Source organism: Taudactylus pleione, unplaced genomic scaffold, assembly GCF_031769625.1.
Source record: "Taudactylus pleione unplaced genomic scaffold, aTauple2 ptg000108l, whole genome shotgun sequence".
Classification (NCBI taxonomy): Eukaryota; Metazoa; Chordata; class Amphibia; order Anura; family Myobatrachidae; genus Taudactylus; species Taudactylus pleione.
The window spans coordinates 5,264,773-5,285,668 of NW_028284510.1; the positions used below are offsets into that span (position 1 = coordinate 5,264,773).

At 43.2% G+C, this 20,896-nt stretch overlaps 1 pseudogene; it reads right to left on the reverse strand.

The window, feature by feature from the left end:
• Positions 1 to 1,069: 1,069 nt before the first annotated feature.
• Positions 1,070 to 9,585, reverse strand: LOC148525488 (formyl peptide receptor-related sequence 4-like; annotated as a pseudogene).
• Between the last annotated feature and the right edge of the window lie 11,311 nt (positions 9,586 to 20,896).

The following is a 20,896-nucleotide window of genomic DNA, read 5'->3' on the forward strand; positions in this document are numbered from 1 at the left end:
CTTAAGCGGCCGCTCGTTCGCTCCGAGCGATGTTCGCACATCTGCGCATGCGTATGGGTTTTAGTACGCATGTGCGAACCAGTCAGTGCGGTCGACAATCGTGTGCTCGCAAAATAGCGAATGCCTGCTAATTTGAGTGACAGAGTGAGGCGTTTGTGGGTGGTAACAGGGGAAGGTGCTTGAAAACGGGGAGTGGAGATCAGAACGCAGGCGTGCCAAAAGGTCAAAACGGGCGTTTTAAGGGTGTGCATAATTAACAAAGCAGCGTCATTGACCACGTCACTTGGTTGATTTTTTGTCTGAACTGCTCGCATGATTGCGGTAGGAAAATGCAACCACAAGAATAGCGAGCAGTTCATTCGCCTTTCGATGTACTCGATTAATCTAATAAATAGTGGACATGACGTATGATGCGAGCAGCCAGGGGGCGTTTTTTTAAAAATAACGACCGCATGTTTCGTTCGCTCGTTCAGACTTAGAGGCGTCAACAGACAGCAAAGAGCGAACGGTCAATTTAAATAGCCAGCCCCTTTTTCTGAACGAGCGAGCGCAAAGAGCGTCCGGCTCTGAATCAGACCCCGAGTCCCAGTTCGGAATCACTTTGAGGTTTCAAGTTGTACCGAGTCCTGGTTCGGATCTGCTGTCAGTTTGGAATTTGAATTTAAAAACCAAACTCTGGTTTCATATTGCATGTAAACAGGTCCAAATGACATGATTTTAGCAGTCTTTATCAATTTCAAAAGTATCCAAAACCATATCCGAACCAAAATACTTGAGAGTCTATTTGCCTAAACCAAAACATGATGATGAATTAGAACCAAAACCAAAACATGGGGGTCCATGCACATCTCTACGTTATCAGAAGATCTAATTCTAGTTGCATGATGTTAGCTACATTTTGTACTATATTTAAATGAACTGTATTTAAGTAAGATAACTATTTTACACAAGGGAGATGATCTTGGGTGAAACAAGATATTAGAAGTGGATGCGGCTGTCTTGAAAAATATTTACATGAAAATTAATTGGATGAGGGTGTGTGGGTAAGAGTTTATTTTCTAGTTTAATTTCAAAGATGATGAGAATCACAGGTGGACTTGGAATCTATTGGCTCAGCATCCTCAGTGAAAGCTCTCTCAAATACAGACTGGACAGAGGACCAGACTTTTCCCTTAAAATCCCGACCAATGAAGACATAGAGAACAGGATTAATGCAGCTTTTAATTAAGGCCAGGCTGGAGGTAAGTGGAATTCCAACACGTAGCACATCATTGAGATCTCTACTATAGTGTGTAGACAATTCAAGGAAGGAGAAGACATTATAAGGAAACCAGCAGACAAAGAATGAAATAATGACAGCTACAATAATTTTTCTTGGCTTGCCATAGGTGGTGATGTGATTCCTTTGTGTACGCAACACAATTATTGTATAACATGAGATAATGATGGAGAAAGGAATAGCAAAAACTATGATAAATCTCATTACCCTGTGTCTTGATACAGTATATCAACTTTAGTTCGACCAATTGTTATTTCATCTTCAAAGTTCTTTAAACAGACCAATTTCCCCTTGTTATAATTGGTATCTCTAAATATAAAGTAAGGTAAACTGAAAATAAGAGTCAGGAGCAAGACAACCAGGACAACAATGGAAGCTAGTCTTGGAGTTCGATGATTCTGACACCAAACAGGTAACATTGTAAAAATACAGCAATCTATTATGATAACGCTGAGCAAGAAGAAAGGGGCAAACAGATTGAGAAGGGCAACTGTACTGTTTAACTTGCGAATGAAGGTTCCAAAGAGCCAATGAAAACCAAGGGCATTGGGGAATGTTTTATTAAATAAAGCAAATTTTTTAAATCTGTGTGGGTGTTATGTTAACAATTATGGTAAAAATAGCAGCAGCCTTAGGGGGGATGTTGTTAACATACCACCACCCAGAATGCTGCCTGTCAGAATCTCAACACTGGAAGCTTGACCAGGGACTAAAGATAGGCGTCTAAATCCTGATCCCGAATGAAGGTAAGCCGGGGCTTTCTAGCTGTTAGCCGCAGGGGGAGAGTTAGGTTTAGGCACCCCTGGGAGGACTTAGGGTTAGGCTAGGGGAAGGGAGGGTTAGGGCAAGGCACCATTGGGGGGAGGCAACAGTTAGGCAAACCCAAGAGGGTTAGGTTTAGGGTGCAGGAAGGGAGGGTTAGGGGAGGAAAGGGGAGGGTTAGGGTGCTTAACAACCCTAGTTGGGAACTTCACTGATCGGACTTCCAGCATTGGTGTTTGGTCCACCAGGAGTAGATCTGGCAGCATTACATACCGATTTCACCTTAGGGATCTCACAATTTTAATTAGCCAGAAAGCCCCAGGCGGATCTAAGAAACTATGTTGATAAATATACAGTACAGCATGGGGCTGGCATCCAATTGCAGAGTAGATATGCTGTTTTCTTGTACCACCCACTAGAGGCACCAGACCTGCACTGATCATCCTGAGGATAGGGTTTCATTATGGCAAAGGAATCCATTGATTGTTGTCTCCCTGTTATATTGTAAACCTAGCCAGTCTATTTATTGGTGGGGCTGGCTAAGGGTTTTAAAAGGCAACATGTGGCCAATTATTTTAATATTACTATTTGAAATCAGGAGCAATGCTGAGATCAAATGAGATTCATTATTTGTATTATTTAGCTGTAAATCCATTTAAAATTCATTATAATTTGTGAAATTTTATTTAAAAACCACTTAAATCACAGAACAGAACTGTTTGGGTTTTATACAATTGTACTGCCCATTAAAATATCCACCTATGGAGCAATCCTATGTGGCCCTCTATAGGAGGTTTATTGGAAGGAAATGAGGTAAAGTACTTAATTGCTTTTGGATAATATGAATCAAATAAAAAACATAGGGCCTCATTTATCAACGCGTTTTATCATTCACAGAGAGTGATTAAACTTGTGTATAATAATGATGCTCCAGCCAATCAGCTCCCAACTGTCATCTGTTTGAAAAAGGAAAGTAGGAAGCTGATTGGGTTGAGCATCATTTATCATACGCAACAAGTTTTATCACTCTTTGCATATGATAAAGTTCATTGATAAATAGACCCCATAATTACATATTTACAACTCTTATTAGACATTTTGGGCCAAATGTAATATGGTGTCAGTTTTGGTAAATTGCAAGTTTTGTGCTAAACTCGCAATTTTTCACAACTTTCCAATGTAATAGGGTGTCAGTTCAACAGAACTTGCATTTTTTCAGTGTTACTAAAAATCTCCATTCTCAAACTCGCATCCACATTGAAAACAATCAACTCGCCCAATGTAATAGGGTGTTTGTTTAAGACTCGCAAAAATAAAAATAACTTCAAAGTCCCCAAATAATAGACCTGCTTCAGGATAGCGTGTATATCCTGAGCAGGTCAGATTAACACAGACACATACACTTATCCATGAGATACGTGAATGTTTCTGTGTGTACTTATGTAAAAGGTTTTAAAACATTTTCAAAAAATTACGTGCACCCCTTCCACAAATCCATAACAAGCCCTGGGCTTTATAAAGCCTGTCCTGGTTCTAAAAATACAGGGGCCAAAATGCGTAGGGGGCCCTGTATATTAAGAACCAGCACAGGGCTTTGTTGAGCTAGTCCTGGTTCTGGAAAATCAGGGGACAAAACAAGTAGGGGTCCCCTGAAAGCTCCAAAACCAGCATCAAACTCTTTCTAGTGGGGGGATAATGCCACAGCCAGGGAAAACCTTTCACCGGTTTCCCCGGCCAAAGCATTACCCCTGACCACTAGTCAGCCCAGGCAGGGGATCCCTGGGGAATTGGGGCCCTCCCCAATAAAGGGGTCCCTCTCTCCAGGGCACCCCAGGCCTAGACTGATAGCCCTGGGCAATCCCCGGCACACTAGGGCGGTGGGTGCCGGGTTGATAGCGTTAGTGTTTAGTGTAAATGAAAGGGTTAAATATTCTCTTTAGTTGTAGAACTATACATACCAGCAAGCCTCCCTCGCATGCTGGTATTTGGAGATCCACAAATACCAGCATGCGGGGTATTACGGGCCCGCTGGCACTTGTACAGTACTTCTACAACTAAAGAAATACGTTTAAAAAAAACACACACCGTGAAAGTAAAATTTTAATAAAACATACCTGCACACTCACACTCACACATACTCGCCTAGTATCTGAAGTAATCCATAGGGGAACCTGAAATAAAAAGCCATACTCACCTCTCCTTCTAATGCGTAGTTCACGTCCACTTCGTTCCCTGTAGGCATCCAAAGGGTTAAAGAAATACGGAAAAGAGCTATACCAAATCGGACTGAGTAAAGGTATGTGTGTACACACATACCTTTACTCTGCGCAAATGACCCGGGCACACGTGTGCCCAGTCATTGAAGGAGCCACCAGCCAATCAGCGGGCATCTCCGTCGGAGCAGCTCGCTGATTGGCTGAATATGGTCGGCCTGTGTTCTTCATACACTTCAATGGTGAGAATTCACCATTGATGTGCTACATCGTAACCACAAGATTAATTGAGATTAACCTTGTGGTTATATCATTGATACAAGGTTACGACATTGTATCATTGATGTCACCACAAGATTAAACTCAATTAAGTTTGTGGTTATGATGTAGCGGTACCCAGAAATTTAAGCATCTCCAGGATGTATGAAACATAGATGAAAGGTTCGGTTCTACTCATTTAAGTTTGGATCTGAATAATGGCATCTTACCGGCTATCCAGCTCGCAATTCTAACTTAGGCTAATTTGTAAAATAAAAGAGTAGAACTGAATCACTCATCTCTCGTATGAAGGGATATCAGCTGCACCACTTCCAATTCCAACTGCAAAAGCTCTAAATCATCAAATTGTAATTATAATTTTATTTCCAAATCTTTGCTGGAAGAGCCCGAGTTCTCGCAAGAGAATATTGATAAATACAAGCAAAATTGTTCATTTTCACTTGGCCCCGGTAGATTGCACTATATGCAGATGGCGTTAACCCATAGCAGCCTACGAAGCATGTGCAGGCCGAAGGCCGTGATTGGACACTGCACATGTTGAGTCCATAGCCAGAAGCAAAGTGATAGCGGTAACTATCACTTTGCTTCCACATCTTTGCCGGGTTGAGCTGTTATTGGAGTCTGTGTCCCAGAAAGAGAATATTTCTAAATTCCAGCAAAAATATTTATTTTAATTTTTGCTAATTTAGGGGGTGATTCAGCTTAGGACAGCATTGCAAAGCTGCACACAAGCTATCAATATATGATGTATGCATGCAGGCTATAAATATATCGTGTATGCATGCAGGCTATAGATATATAATGTATGCATGCAGGCTATAGATATATGATGTATGCATGCAGGCTATAGATATATGATGTATGCACGCAGGCTATAGATATATTATGTATGCATGCAGGCTATAGACATATGATGTATGCACGCAGGCCATAGATATATGATGTATGCATGCAGGCTATAGATATATGATGTATGCACGCAGGCTATAGATATATGATGTATTCATGCAGGCTATAGATATATGATGTATGCACGCACGCTATAGATATATTATGTATGCATGCAGGCTATAGACATATGATGTATGCATGCAGGCTATAGATATATCAGTATGCACGCAGGCTACAGATATATGATGTATACATGCAGGCTCAGCACATTTTAGATACCATAACTGCATCCCCAAATTACTGAAATTCTTTGGAATCAAGGAAGCCAAACCAAGATGGAGAGGGGAGACTACACCAAACTCATAAATACAGAGGAATTAAGATGTATCATCAAATTAGACACATTAGCACCAAAAGGCTTGAACATGGATAACTCAATCAGATTGATCATATGCAAATAATTCAATTCAGAGGTCAAAACAAACCCCTATAGCAACCATATAGTAACAGTACTCCATATTTGTATATAGTGGTAACCATGGGAACCGCAATCGCTACATGACCACTCTTATGTATAACCTCCTAGATAGTATTCAAGCTATACACATCACAAGGATCACCATCACAAGACTGTGTTAATAATGTACTGGATATACTTTAAGTATAACATGCCATAACAAGACAATAAGAACTACCTAGAACAAAAAATGGCCAATAAACCCTCCAAAAATGGCCAATAAACCCCTTATGGGATGGATACTGAACATCATGTAAACCAAAGGCATAAGACGCCAACAAAATGGCCACCGGACTACGTTACCAGAGACACAATAAGTATTACCTAGAACAAACCCTCCAAAAATGACCGATTAACCCCTTATGGGATGGACACTGAACATTATCTGAACCTAAGGCATGAGACTCAAACAAAAAGGCCACCGGACTATGTAAAGAGACACTCCATAGGAACCCACCAAAAGAAACCACCCAACCATTCCAGGTAACACACACAACAAAGACATCTAATTAGGAATGGAGATCACGCCCAGCAGAGGTATTTAAAGCCTCAAATCACCTATTCACCCCCACAGGAAGGCTGTAGGGCTGAAACACGTTGGGCACTGACTGCTGAAACACACTCTAAACGACAACACTACACCTCCAACTAACCATCGTTACTCGTGCCATGTGACCGCAGCCACCGGGCGCTAACCCAGAAGTGGGAGACCGCTGCACACCTCCAACTAACCATCTTCACTCGTGTCATGTGACCACAGGTGCTGGGCGCGAACCCGGAAGTGGGAGACCACTGCACTGCATGCAGTGGTCCACTGCCAGACATCAGGAAGGAAGGAGAAGAGGTTCCGCGATGCAGCCTTGACAAGGCAAGACCGCAACCACCTGATCCGACCAGCAGGCACCCCTCTGAAAGTTGATGCCCAATGGTATAGTCAGACCAAGCCGTTGGCTGCACGTTAAACAAGGGACAACAGCACAGCTTGAAGTTCAAAAGGATCACACTAAAAGGCACCACAGAACCGAAGGTTGAGGTAAAAGTGTTGTTACTGAATCAACAAAACCCCACCCCCCTCTTACATATTTTTTCTGAACTATTTTTTACACTGAATGGTACGCAGACCTCCACACCCAGTACTGTATAGAGACGGCTGTACTGGCCCAAAGGGGTACATGGGAAATCCCTGGTGGGCCCCTTTGCCTAAGGACCCACCCCCTCTTGAAGGTGTCAGGTTCCAGACCTCAAATTATACATTGCTACTCTATCAGATGGTCAGTTATCTGGTGGAGCAGCATCACTGATCAATATGGGTGATTGGTTCCCTTCTATAGAATCTACACTGACCACACCCCTCTAATGGATAACCACACCCCTTCAGCATGGGCCCTTACCACTGCATTACCCGGTGGGCCCTTTATGCCCCAGTCCGACACTGGGGACACCGTTCTCATATTATCAAGGCATCTGGCAGCACACCACTAAGGAAGTGGAATACCCTAACAGGTGGCTAATAGTCATGAACCCAAAGGCAGACAGACTCATACCCCACCTTGAATATCATGCTATGTTTTTATATGCAAATGTACTACAAGTATAACTGTTAGTATTACTGTGCAACATTGATTACTTTGCTATCCCTGTATGTACGAATAATCTTGATACATTGTTTACTATTTATGATTGGTTAACCACTGTACATATAGTGTGATATAGGTCTGAGGTTAACATTGTGATTAACCATTAAACAGATTTTTTCTCACGCATATCATTCCAGTATATTTGTAGAATGCAGAGATATGCAACACATTTAGGGGTATAGCGTGGTATATCTTGTATTTATCTCTATATCGAGAGGTTAGGCACATCTATCATACCTGCAGCAAATCACACCACATATTAATCCAGTACACAAGGAAACCAATACCAAGTCATAAATATATGATGTATGCACGCAGACTATAGATATATGATGTATGCATACAGGCTATAGATATATGATAATATTTCATTTATTTTAAAATTTGCAACATAAAAAACATAACTAGCGTAAATATAATATATATATATATATATATATATAAACATAAATAATATAATATACATAATAACAACAACAACTTAGGTGCGCATAATATTACCACATATTATGCCCCCTCAAAACAAATATCACCTAACTTAACCATATATCATCTAACCCCTACAAAGAAAAACTAAGCAAGGCTTTATAGCACACATCACCTGTTCTAAATCACACAACTAACTAACAAACTTAACTCTACCCACCACCATTACCTGCCACCTCCAGGCAGATGTATGCAAAACATTCTCATAAAAAAATAACAGCAACAAAATCTATGGGGTGTGAAAGAAGAAAAAGTCTCCCAGCTGGACAAAAAGAGGCTATCCACCACCCACTCAAGGGGGCTTTTTTGACCCCACCGACGGAACCAGCTGACAATGTCTAGCCTCCCCCTATCCAGATCTATCATCCTCTTCACCACTTGTAGAATCGAACCCACCACCACTTCACAGAGGAGGACCTTTCTCCATATGGAGACTTGACACCAACCACTAAACTTACTAAATAAAATGTGGTCAAATCAAATCCACCATACCTTCTGACTATCCCATAAGCCCACTCAGGGTAACTAAAACCCAAAAGGCACGGGATTCCAATGGCCCTTGATACCTCCTCTTAAACTTTTACATTAAAGGGGCATTCAAGCAGGAAGTGGTCCATTAACTCCTCCACCCCTGGACAATCCTCCAGTGGACAACCACGTTCACTGGCACTCCTCCACTTGAAGTTCCCTCCAAAATAAAGCTTTCCAGGAAAAGAGAGCCAGGCAATATCTTTAAACTTTGGCGGTATCCTCTGTGAATTTAAAAGAGCTAACCCATCTGAAGCGGCATTACCCGGGCAGTCCCTCAGTGACAGCGGGACAGAGTCCCCCTCAGAATTGTTTCCATCCTCTCTCTAATACGTGGCTGCTCAGACAACAGATCAGAATAGTAGGACACAACTACATCCAGAATGCCTTCTTAATCCTTATGAAGAGCACCCTGCCCGTCAACCAATCCTCTGACATGTTTGGCATCAACTGACGCCTTACAGCTCTGACAAAGAAAAAGACAACCGCACCAGTGTGTGACCTGCTCTTAATTATTTCTATGGAATTAATTTTAATTTTCAAATAAGGAGGTGCTACCCACTGTAGATAACAATATTTATATTGAAACTCTCTCATCTGAGCCTTCACTCCCTCCTCGGAGATCAAGAAATCCAATTTCATTCTCAGTCTATGGTAGACATTTATCTTTATTAAGTTTCTCTTAGCTACAAGACCACAGAAAAACTTACAGATTCTCTTTTTAATTACCTCCCACCACTCCCTCTCTTACTACTACTCACCTCCCTCTCTTACTACTTCACCTTCTTCATCCGACGTAAAGACATCAAATTTATTTGATAATACTAAGGTCGTATCTTCCCCTTTCCTCTTCTGCTTCCTCTCACCTTTAACTTTTTGAAAAGGTTCTTCCCCCACCTCTACCCTTCTCACCTCCTCCCTTCTTGCTTCCTCCACTCTCTTACTCTGCCCTTCTTTTACCACTTCTACCACTGTATTTTCTCTCTTTTCCATACCCTTCCTCTCCCCTCTTTCCTGACGAGGCTGTATAGATACTGCATTGTGACATGCTCTTAGACACCTGCTATAAGGGTGCCGTTCTTCCCCACATAAATTGCATTTAACCACATGCCCTATTTTGCCACATAGCGAACACTTAATGATTGTACAATCACCACTCAGATGCCTAAAGTCCCTGCATTTAAAACATGTCGTCAGCTGCCCAGGGTAAAAACACTGAACCCTATCTCACCCTATGTAGGCAGCCGAGGTGACATGCACAAACCCGGCATCTGAGTGGTACAATTTGATCAATACCTCCCAAGCCCCACCCCACACCCCCATTGTGTGACAAGCCTTCACCATATGCCATTGCACATCCCAAAACCTGGATAGCCAGAAATGTATATCCTCAGAAGGCAATGATTAACTTCTGACCAAAACTGTAGCCTTTACCCTATCCTGCTTTGTTACCAAGTTTTTGACAAACAATATACAGTACGCCTGCCACTTCACCCAGAAGGTCTGTAATCCAAAATATGTCAGGAAACTCAAATGATATTCCACAGACTTTGCTGGGTGAATGCAGGTGTACAGATCACTTGCAGTGAACCAAAAATCAAATATAATCTTTAAGAATTTCTCATTATACGGTGCTTCATCCTCCCCCAACCTCCTGAATTGCACCAAATTCCTCCTTTTCCAAACACCACCTGCATTCCCAACAGATACATTACAAGTTACATTTATTTTTCCACTTTGTTTAGAGACCATGCTTGCATAGGAAACTGCGTTTGACACAGATTTGTCCATACATTCCATGCTTCTCCCAACTCTTTCAGCTCTTGCTGCCATGTCTTTGGCAATCACCTCAGCAGCCTTTTTTGCCCGTATAGGGACAGCCATCTTATCACCATCTCTATAATTAGTTTCTCTTCCGATGACACTATGCTCTTATCCAATATTGGCATGCCGTGCGCCATATGCTCTGACCCAACCGAATTATCAACTTCGCCCCGCACTTCACAGGACCAAACCACTGGATATACCATAGGTGCAACGGGTCTAACCCATGGTCCCCCTCCATGCTCTCCTCGGCAAGTGCTACTGCCAGCACTATTTCCGAGTCAGTAACTTCTTCCTGTGCCCTGGAAACAGCCCCCATTGCTCCCCCTACCAAAACACCGGTTCACTGTGGGTGGCCCTGACTCACATGGGACAACCAGCACAGTAGATGGAGCACCAACACCTACGGCATTCCCAGGCCCTCGTGAATCATCACTTACCCACCATTCCGGTTTGCTCTGGAGAACCGCATATCCTGCCCTTGTATCCATCTGTACCACTGAATCCTGGGACTCCATCCTCCTCTGCACCTACGACTCATTTTTTATTACACCAACACTCCTCTCAACAGAATCTCCGCCACTATATGTGGTATTAAAACACCAACATATTCCACATCTTTCTTTTCCTTTATTCTTTTACTCACCGCCATATTTTTCTTAATTTTGTCTAATGCTGTTGTCAATATCAGGATCTCATCCTCCACAGCAGGATGCTCATATTTAAAGCAAGTGTTCTTCTTTTTCACTTTAAAATGCAGCCTAGAATTCAACCTCCTTGCTTCCCTTTGCAGCTCCTCCATGCTGTACTGGGCATAAGCATCCTCTTCACTTTACGGGCATGATTCAGCAGAACCTAGCACACTGTCACCTACTTCTAGTGACAGTGCTCCCCCTGCTTAACTACCAGTGGGTTCTAACACACTACCCTGAGTTACTTAACTCAGGGTTTACCTCACTGGTAGTTTATGGGAAGCAGCTAGATTAGAAGATCCTTGGGAACATTCATGCCCCCCTGTGACCACCAAGACATCCTTTGCTTGTACTGCCAGGTCCTCAGCTGCTGGCAGCTTCCTCTCCTGCCCAGAGTCTGCTGACACACTTTCAGCCACAATAGAGGCTGCCAGGACTGAAGACACGCCAGACGGCACCACTGGTCAGGCATCCGCCTGGACACCCTCAGTATGCAGAGGGCCTACTGCGACCTTTCCTGTCATCGGCGACCCTGCCAGAACTCTGACAGGAGCCACCGCACTTTCCAGGCCATCCATTCCCCAGGACATCTCTGCCGCTGACACCGGAGCCTCTGCTGGGATGGATGCTTCACATTCAGTGCCCACCCAGACATCCACAGCCACAAGTGCCACCGAAGCTGCTTCAGCCTGCTCCATACTCATGCCAGGGCCCTCCAGGTTAGACACGCCTGCCAGAACCCCCATGCCTGTCACTCCAGAAACAGAGGGACTTACTTCTGGCTGCTGCTGCTGCAGTACATCTGTTAAACATGGTCCCCCACCGCTGTCCATTACTCTGGGCTGGGAAACACCCAGGGCCTGGTTTTGTTAGTCATTGGCACTTCTCTTGTGTCTCTCCAGCCAAGTACAGAACACTGGGATTAAACAGGGAAAAAAGTTAATTTTCTGCCACAATAAACGGCAGTAATAAGCTGTGTAGGCCGCACCAGTGTCACAACCACACTTTTCTAAACACTTCCCCAGGCAGAGGCAGCCTGCCTGGGGAAGCCTGTAGGGGAACTCCCCTCTCACACAGCCACGTAGTAGAGCAGGAGCAACAGCAGACACAACCTCCTCCCATGGATGCACCAGGCTATAGATATATGATGTATGCACATAGGCTATAGATATATGATGTATGCACATAGGATATAGATATATGATGTATGCACATAGGATATAGATATATGATGTATACACGCAGGCTATAGATATTTGATGTATACATGCAGGCTATAGATATATGATGTATACATGCAGAGGAGTGGCGTAGAACCATGGTGCCCAGAGAAAATGCATGTCATAGCATCCCCCAATCCCACTCTCTGTATTGAACTATGCCACTCGGGTATGGCCAGCCTGTGGGGGAATACTGGAGTGAAGAGAAAAACAGCATACAGTGACAGTATCATACTGGGCATTGAGGTATCATTGTGGGAATAGACTGCTTCAGTAATCTGACATTATGGGGTAGCTCCTTTGGCACTGCTTTATTATGTATAGCACCTAGGATCTAACTTTTATCTCCTTTGAATCATTGTTATTAGTCAATAGAGGAGATTGTATTATATATTCTGATCATTTAAACTGACAGTACATGTGCTAGAGTGAATATCACCAGGGTGCACAGCTTATTACTGCAATTACTGCCCCAAGCACCTGTCACTGGAGTGGTAACACCTATTGGAAGCCCCTTCTCAGCTATGCTCCTACTTCTCATATATACATTGTACCTATATTAATGTGACGATTATTACCCATGCTCTGTCTGCCACAATTATTATTATTTCACATCTCCTAATATTTTTTAAAAGACCTTTCAAATAACACTTTGTGGTCATGCCTGGGAACACCTCCATTACGTTAAATAGCAAAGCAGTCCGTTTTTTAAAACTCATACCTTAAACTCACAGAAATACAGTGGCATAAAGTAGCATAGAAATGCCAGGTGGTATGATGTTGTGGACAATGGCCCTGATTCAGAGGCGCTTGCTATTTGTGAGCGCTCGCTCTGAATCAGGGCGGGCCTTTTTTCCCCGGCCTCCAGGCCGTCCACAGCTTTAGTGGGTGGCCTGCAATGGTCACGATTATCGCGACCATCGGGCTTGCGACGAGACCCTTGTGGTAGGGTATCGTCCACTGCAAGCCCCAGTGAACTTCCTGCTCTAATAGAGCAGGAAGTTCACTACTGACATCACACGTGATGTCAGTAGGGCCACCCACAAATGACAGGCATTCCTTCGGGAACACCTCCGTTTGTGCAGCCCCCGCCCAACCCACCTATAAAACGGGGTGAGCTGTTGATCAACATCGACAGCCGCCCTGTTTTGCTGTGAGCCCCGAGCAAAGTTCTCACTTGCTCCGGGGCTCACACTTGCGCTGTGCGCACGCCATGCGTGTGCACTGCCCATCCATCGACCTGCTTGTGAGCGCTATGCGCTTGTGAGCGGTCTGAATCAGTCCCAATGTATTGAGTTCAGTAGGCTTGGATAAGAATACTAAACTTCAATTGCTCAGTCTTTATACAATGCTGGGAGTGCATCTTTTTGATCAACACAGATACCTGTATACTGTAAATGACAGAACTCACACACCACCAAGTCCTGCAGTGAAGATTTTTTTTAAAAAGAGTACCTTACCAGGTCTCAAACCTGGGATGTCCACACTGCAAGGCAATCACCCAAACCTCTAGCCCACACACTCCAACTGTGTTGAAAGCAGCACCTGTCATGTACAGCACATAGTGCCCATCCCGATCAGCTCCACTGGGCATGCGCAGTACTATGAGACTCCATATGCCACAGCATAGCGTAACTAGCAGGGCACTATGTGGCGTACTGTATGGATCACCGCACACCACTTTCTTGAGCACACAGAGGGCGATTCAGACCCACTCGCTAGGCTGCTTTTGCTCACAGATGGCGGATTTTTGCAAACTGCGCATATACCTGCCTTGCATGTGAGTGTGCCATCCAATTACTGCGATCAGGAAGCAATCGCATGCCAGCCTTATTCTGGATGTTAGGTTGAGTGACAGATAGTGCCGTTTGTGGGTGGTGACAGAAGCTGGTCTTTGAAAATGGGAGAGTGGATGTGTAAACGCTGGCCTGTGCATTCTTATGGCATTTTATGGGCGTACATAATTAGCATGGAAGTGTCATTGTACATTTCACCTGGTTGTCTTTCACACTGCAGTGATCGCAGTGCTTGCGGCGGGGTAGGGTCAACCTCAAGGGATGAGTGCAGCCCCGATGGCTCTCGATGTTATTGTTTTATTGTACACTTCCTGGAGATGATGTGTGCTACGAAGGGAAGGGGGCGTCTTTAGACTGGCATGCGATCGCTCTGCCATCAGACGCTAATTCAAAGTGGACATCCCCATGCCTTACCGTGTGATCACTTCCTATTGTGGAAAACGAATTTATGAGAAACATTATATTTTACATAATTCCATATTTACATATGCTTTATAATTAATACAGTTCATGAAATTCAATATGGCCTTTGCACAGCCATTTTGCTTTGTACAAACTCACTTAAACGAAGTGAAATGAGATGAGATGTTTTTAAGGACTGCTCCCTATGAAAATGTTTATCTGAAAGGGTGTACAAGTGCTTGACCATTTATGTGTCATTTTGCAGAACACCATGATCATCTCATAAAGGAATCTAATTCTCTTTGATTCCCAAGGAAAGAGACCATAAGAACAAACTTTGTCTATCTGATGATGTCAGTGGGTGTACAGGGGACGTATTACCTGAAGACTGTAATGGAAGGTATAAAACCTCGTTAATGTAATCAATCATTGTTATTTGCATTAACCCTGGGGGATATGTGCTCCCAGTTAAGGGATAGATCTATTTATTTATTTAATTAATAAATGACAAATTCTTAAGTATACTGGGTTGGAGTCTATATTACTTTTATGCAACAATGGAACACCAGGTTAAAATTAGGATTAGACAAGTGGAGGCACTGCTATCTGTCTGAAACGCTAAACCGATGTCTTGCTCAATCCATCGAAAAGGGGGGAGTAACTGTCTGCAGCAGCTGCAAACTTCTCGTGAGAATCAGAATGATATATGTACATATATGTTTCTGTGCTCCGAGATGTTGAGAGGGATTGAGGGAAGATGATGTTTGGTGTAGCTAAAGTTGAACTCAGAGATGATGTTACATTGTGTGTTGTTGCATAAGTAATATTACTAAAAATTTAGTTAAGTGTATTGAGATACTGTAATAATTTTAGACTGTGGACTGATCACCCACAGCTCAGGTTAGAAGAAGAAGTTATTTAGAGGTTATGTATTTAATATTTGTGTAGTGAAGAATATATGAATCATGAATATATGAATTGAGGAGTGGATGCCTATATTTTTCGTTAGACAGACGTGTCCTAAGAGGTAATACAGACTCTAAAAATCACTGCTAGTATTTGCTTGGAGAAAAACAGGCGATCATAGAACAAGTTTATCCTGACTATGGGCCTGATTGAGAGCCGGACGCTCTGAACGAGCGCCCGCTCTGAATCAGGGCATTTTTTTCTTTTTGGTTGCGGCCTCTTGGCCGCTCGCATAGCTGTGGGTTACCACCCACAGTTTATGCGAGCGGCCATGATGATAGTCGTGATGATCAAGACCATAGCGACCATCGGGCTTGCGACGAGACCCTTGCAGTAGGGTCTTGTTGCCGCAAGCCCTAGAGTGCTTTCAGCTCTAACAGAGCCGGAAGCACTCCAACTCAGTGGGGCCGGCTCCAGACGGTAGGCGTTCCAATGGGAACGCCTCCATCTGGGCAGCCACGGCCCCAGCCCATCCACCAAAGGGGGCGTGCTGTCACTCAACATCGACAGCACGTCCCCTTTGTTACGAGACCCGGAGCGTCGGCTTGGCCGTCGCTATCCGGGTCTCGCGCATGCGCACGATGGAGCCGGCTCCGTCGTGCGCATGCGCACTGGGCCACAATCGACCCGCTTGTGAGCGCATAGCGCTCGCGAGTGGGTCTGAATCAGGCCCTATGTGTGTGTGTGTGTTCTATGATGAGTAGTGTTAAAATGACAAAATATGATAAAATGTGTATTCCAGTGGATTGAGAATAAAATAAATAAATAATAGAATAATTGTATCTCTTTTAAAAGCGCAGCGTAAAGTATGAATTTATAATGTTAACTTAATTGGTATGAGTAATCTAAATTGAATGCAGAGATCAGCCCGCGCACATGCGTAAATCATGTCCTTAAGCTCTACACTTTCTTAAACAAATACATGATACATGCTTTGGGATAAGTACAGCAAGCCGGCTGCTGCTGCTATTCACATGATTGTTCGTGTAATTTTTGAAAATTATGATTTATTTATGAATTATGAAGATTTTGATTTTACTAAGCAAACAAATAAAATACATAGTACCTATGAAAACAGACACTGTCGTGCAAGCTGACGAAATTGCTGCCAAAGAAAAAAAAAGTGCTTAAAAGTTCAGAATGTTCCTGCACCAAAGTCAGAGTTTGTAAAAGAACTGTCGATGCTTAGAGATTTGTTATATTGTCATTTACATTGTCTTTGTTACATGAACCTATAGAGAAAGTTTGGAAATAGATAATTTATAGTAATGTGATTTATGAGATAAATAGTGTTGATATTATTACTGACCATAAACCAAATGTTTATACCAGACTGAATAAGAAATATTTGAACCAGTTGCTGATTATCATAAGAAATTATTGGTAAATCTTAAAGATTATATAGGTTGCTTATATAATGAAGGGACTTTTTATGGATAGGTTGAATGATGCATTACGTAATAGGGTAACAATTCAATATCTAGAGTAGGATGAACAATCCTTTAACTTTATTGTTAACTTCAAAACAGCATGAGACAACCTGTAGAGAAAAAACCTTATGAATCTTTAGATAAAAGAGTTTAGAAAAAATTCAGTTGAAAGTGAACTAAAAGTAGATTAGGGACAGAAATATGATCCTATATACTTCCTATGTACAGAGCAGGAGTGTAAACTTTTCTCCAAATAGATGTAACTGTAATGTTTAATTGTTTTACTTGTTTGGATATTTTCAGAGTAATGGTGCATACACACGATCAGATTTTTCCTTCAGATATGAACGATAACGATTTAAAAATCGTTCAGTCGTTCATATCTGAAGGAAAATCGTTTATATCTGACATGCCTGAACGATGGACGATCAACGATGCGCGTTCCCGATGGTCAGATAACGATTTCTGACATCTGATGTGTTTGCAGTCAGACTTGGACGATTCCATTCATTTTAATGCAGTAAAAATTCGTTCAATCGTTCAAATCGTTCAAAACTTTGGTAAAATCGTTTAAATCGTTCAAATCGTTCAATCGTTCATCTGACAAGTCTGACAAATCTGACCGTGTGTATGCTCCATTAAGGGGGGTATCCACTAGACGATAAAGTTGAACGATTGAACGATAATGATAAAATCGTTCGATAATCGTTCGATTATCGTTCAAACATCGTTTGAACATCGTTTGCAAATCGTGCAGTAATTGTTTCTAACGATGTACGATGCGCGCTCCCGCTGGTCCTTTGATCGTCTCCTCCATCGACTGAACATGCAGGTCAATTTCACTTGATTGCTTACAAATCATTTACACATTGTTTACACATCGTTCACGCTGAACGATCAAACGATGAACCACTGTCTGCCCACTATAGCTGAAAGCTCTCAATCACAGATTAAAACAACATAGTTTATTGTTAGATCTTTTGCAAATTGTTCAGAGTGGAAGATCATATTTCAAGGGAAACTACAAGGGAAAATCGTTAAGAGGTTGGACAGGGATAAAATCGTCTAGTGGATGCCCCCCATTAGAAACTGTCCATCTGTATACTTTGTACATCAGTGTCTGTAACCACTCTCTCTGTATACCCCTCCCAGATCCAGTAGCAACACTGAAGAAAAAAAAGTTTTGTTTTAAGTGGAAAAGCTGCTTTAACACTCTCATAGCATGGGACTGTGCTTGTATTCGTGCATCATAATTTTCTTTTGTACCTGAGCCAATGGTACTGATAATAGAAGGTTATGAGACATACTTTTAGTAGATACACAGGCCCTCATTCAGAGGCGGTCGCTCTCTCTGAATGAGGGCGGGTGCTTCATTTTTTAAAGTGCAGCCTCCTGGTCACAAGCTAAGCTGTAGGTTACCACCCACAGCTTAGCTTGCGTCTAGGGTGATGGTCGCGATGGTCATCACCATCGCGACCATCGGGGCTTATGACGAGACCCTAAGGTTGGGTCTGTATGAGCAGGAAGCTCCCCACAGACATCATTAATGATGTCAGTGCAGCCGCCCACAAATGGCAGGCGTTCGCATGTGAACACCTCTGTTTGTGCTGCCACCCCCCCCTGCCCGCCTACCAAACGGGGTGAGCTGTCGATCAACATAATCAACATCGACAGCAGCCCCTTTGGTAGCGAGCCCCGGAGCGAGCTTGTGACCGACTCTGAATGAGGTCCATAGTTTCTACATAGTGTTTTAAAAAGACTAGGGTAATATACCCCTAAAAAAAAGTCACAAACAGCTTACAATATTTGAGGAATAATCTGAATTTTTTTGTTGCTACAGATGACTCCGGGCCTGACTTAGACCCGCTCGCAAGCGCTACGTGCTCGCAAGCGGGTCAATGGCCGGGCAGTGCGCACACGCGCCGCGTGCGCACTGTGCAAGCCCCGGAGCGAGAGATAAATTCTCTTGCTCCGGGGATCACTACAAGCGGGGCGGCTGTTGATGTTGATCGACAGCTTGCCCTGTTTTGTAGGCGGGGAGGGGGGGGGGGTGGCTGGCCAAACGCCTGCTGTTTGGTGGCAGCCCTACTGACATCACCAGTGATGTCAGTAGTGAGCTTCCTGCTCTATTAGAGCCGGAAGCTCACTGGGGCTTGAGGCAGATGAGACCCTACCACAAGGGTCTCGTCGCAAGCTCGATGGTCGCGATGGTCGCGACCATCACAACCATCACCTGGCCGCTTACAAAAGCTGTGGGTGGTCACCCACAGCTTAGCGAGCGGCCAGAAGGCCGGACTGAAAAAAAAAAAACACTCTTCAGACCCGCGAGCTGCCTCCGGCAGCGAGTTTACTATTACTATTATTTACTATTTACCAATTAGTTTACTATTACTAAATGTGTGATTTAGCCCCAGAAACACAACATCGATGTTGATCGATTTTCATCCATTTTAAATTAATCAAAATCAATTAAAATTAACATTTAGTAAAGATGTCCCTTAGAGTCTGATCTAGAGTGGCACGCTATGCCAATATTTACACAAACGGACGATGTTTTCTCTTCTGCGTATGCGTCGGAATCGCACAGTGCATGCCTCCCCATAGTTACCGCGTGAGTAGATTTGGAAGTAGAGTCTTTGGATTTCAGTCGGCATTCCTGGGAGGACACAGGGGGTTGGCTAAGCAAATGCAGGCAGGTCACAGGTCTGTTGATGCAGATACTAAACCTGTCATAGGGCAGGTAGAAGTTTCGATACTGTGACTGATGATGGGTCTAAAGACGCACCAAGCAATATTACAGCGTGTGTGCAGATGCCGATAGTGGGCGGTTCAGTCCTTGTGCATTCATGCACATGGCTGTACCCCAGGTAAGGACTTCATAGCGGCATTTGTATTAAGTCATAGGCATCTGACTGACAAAAGTCACAGACACGGATGCTGCTACTGTATGTCTGATTTAAACTCAGCCCCCTAGTCTATAGGCTGGGACACTTCATCACCATTATAAGCAATAGAAAATACTGAAGTCTACAGAAACTACTGACAAACAAACTAGAACATGAGAAATTGCACAACCAAGCACTGAACACTGTATAATTGTGTGACTCAATGTACAAAATTTAGCTAATAAAAATGAATTACAATGTACATTTGTAATAATAGTTTTGTAAAATGCTATTTTATTGCTTTAACTACAGTATTTCAAGGAAAGAGCTTTTCCCATGGCAGATTTCATGTCTATTAAGGATGCAACACAGGGTCATGGCACCGTACCTCCTCTCTTAGCACAATCCACCGGGATTACTGCATGCAGGTATCTGAGATTATTGGTGTGTGAACAAGGGAGAGATCAGAGAATAATTAATGATTTGAGAGCCTGCTGAATACTTTAGGTGCTATATACACAATGAGTTTAGTGTTATCGTGCTGAGGTAGGGCTGCAATGAGAGAAGTGCAAATGGTGCTGCTGTCCAGGGCACAAATCTGAGGGGCTGGCATGATCACTGCATGGATGGCACTCTTTTTCATCTTGCATTGTACATGGATAGGAAGCTCACTACATAAAATGGTGCAGGGCACCAATCTTCCTTCTCTCAGTACCTGTCTTGTAACATTATGGTGTCACATGTGCCAGGGTGAGGGGCAGTAGGTGGTAGGTGCCTGCCCTGAGTGCCTCTCCCAGATTCATCTAAAACTTCCCTTAAGTACTGTCCACCTTTGCAAATATTTTATACTTAGCTTATATACAGGGCCGAGGGGCCTATTCATCATACCTAAACTTTCTCTGGAGGTAATTAGGTTTAGAACTGGCATGGAGTTCTACCTAATTACAGGAGGAATTCATCATTCCTCCTCTCCATAACTATCTATTCCGAAAAGCTGTCATTTTTGCGATGACAGGTTTTCAGGAAATAGTTATCCCTCTCTACACTAACTTACCGCAGCTGGAATCCGTGCTGCGCATGCGCTGTTAC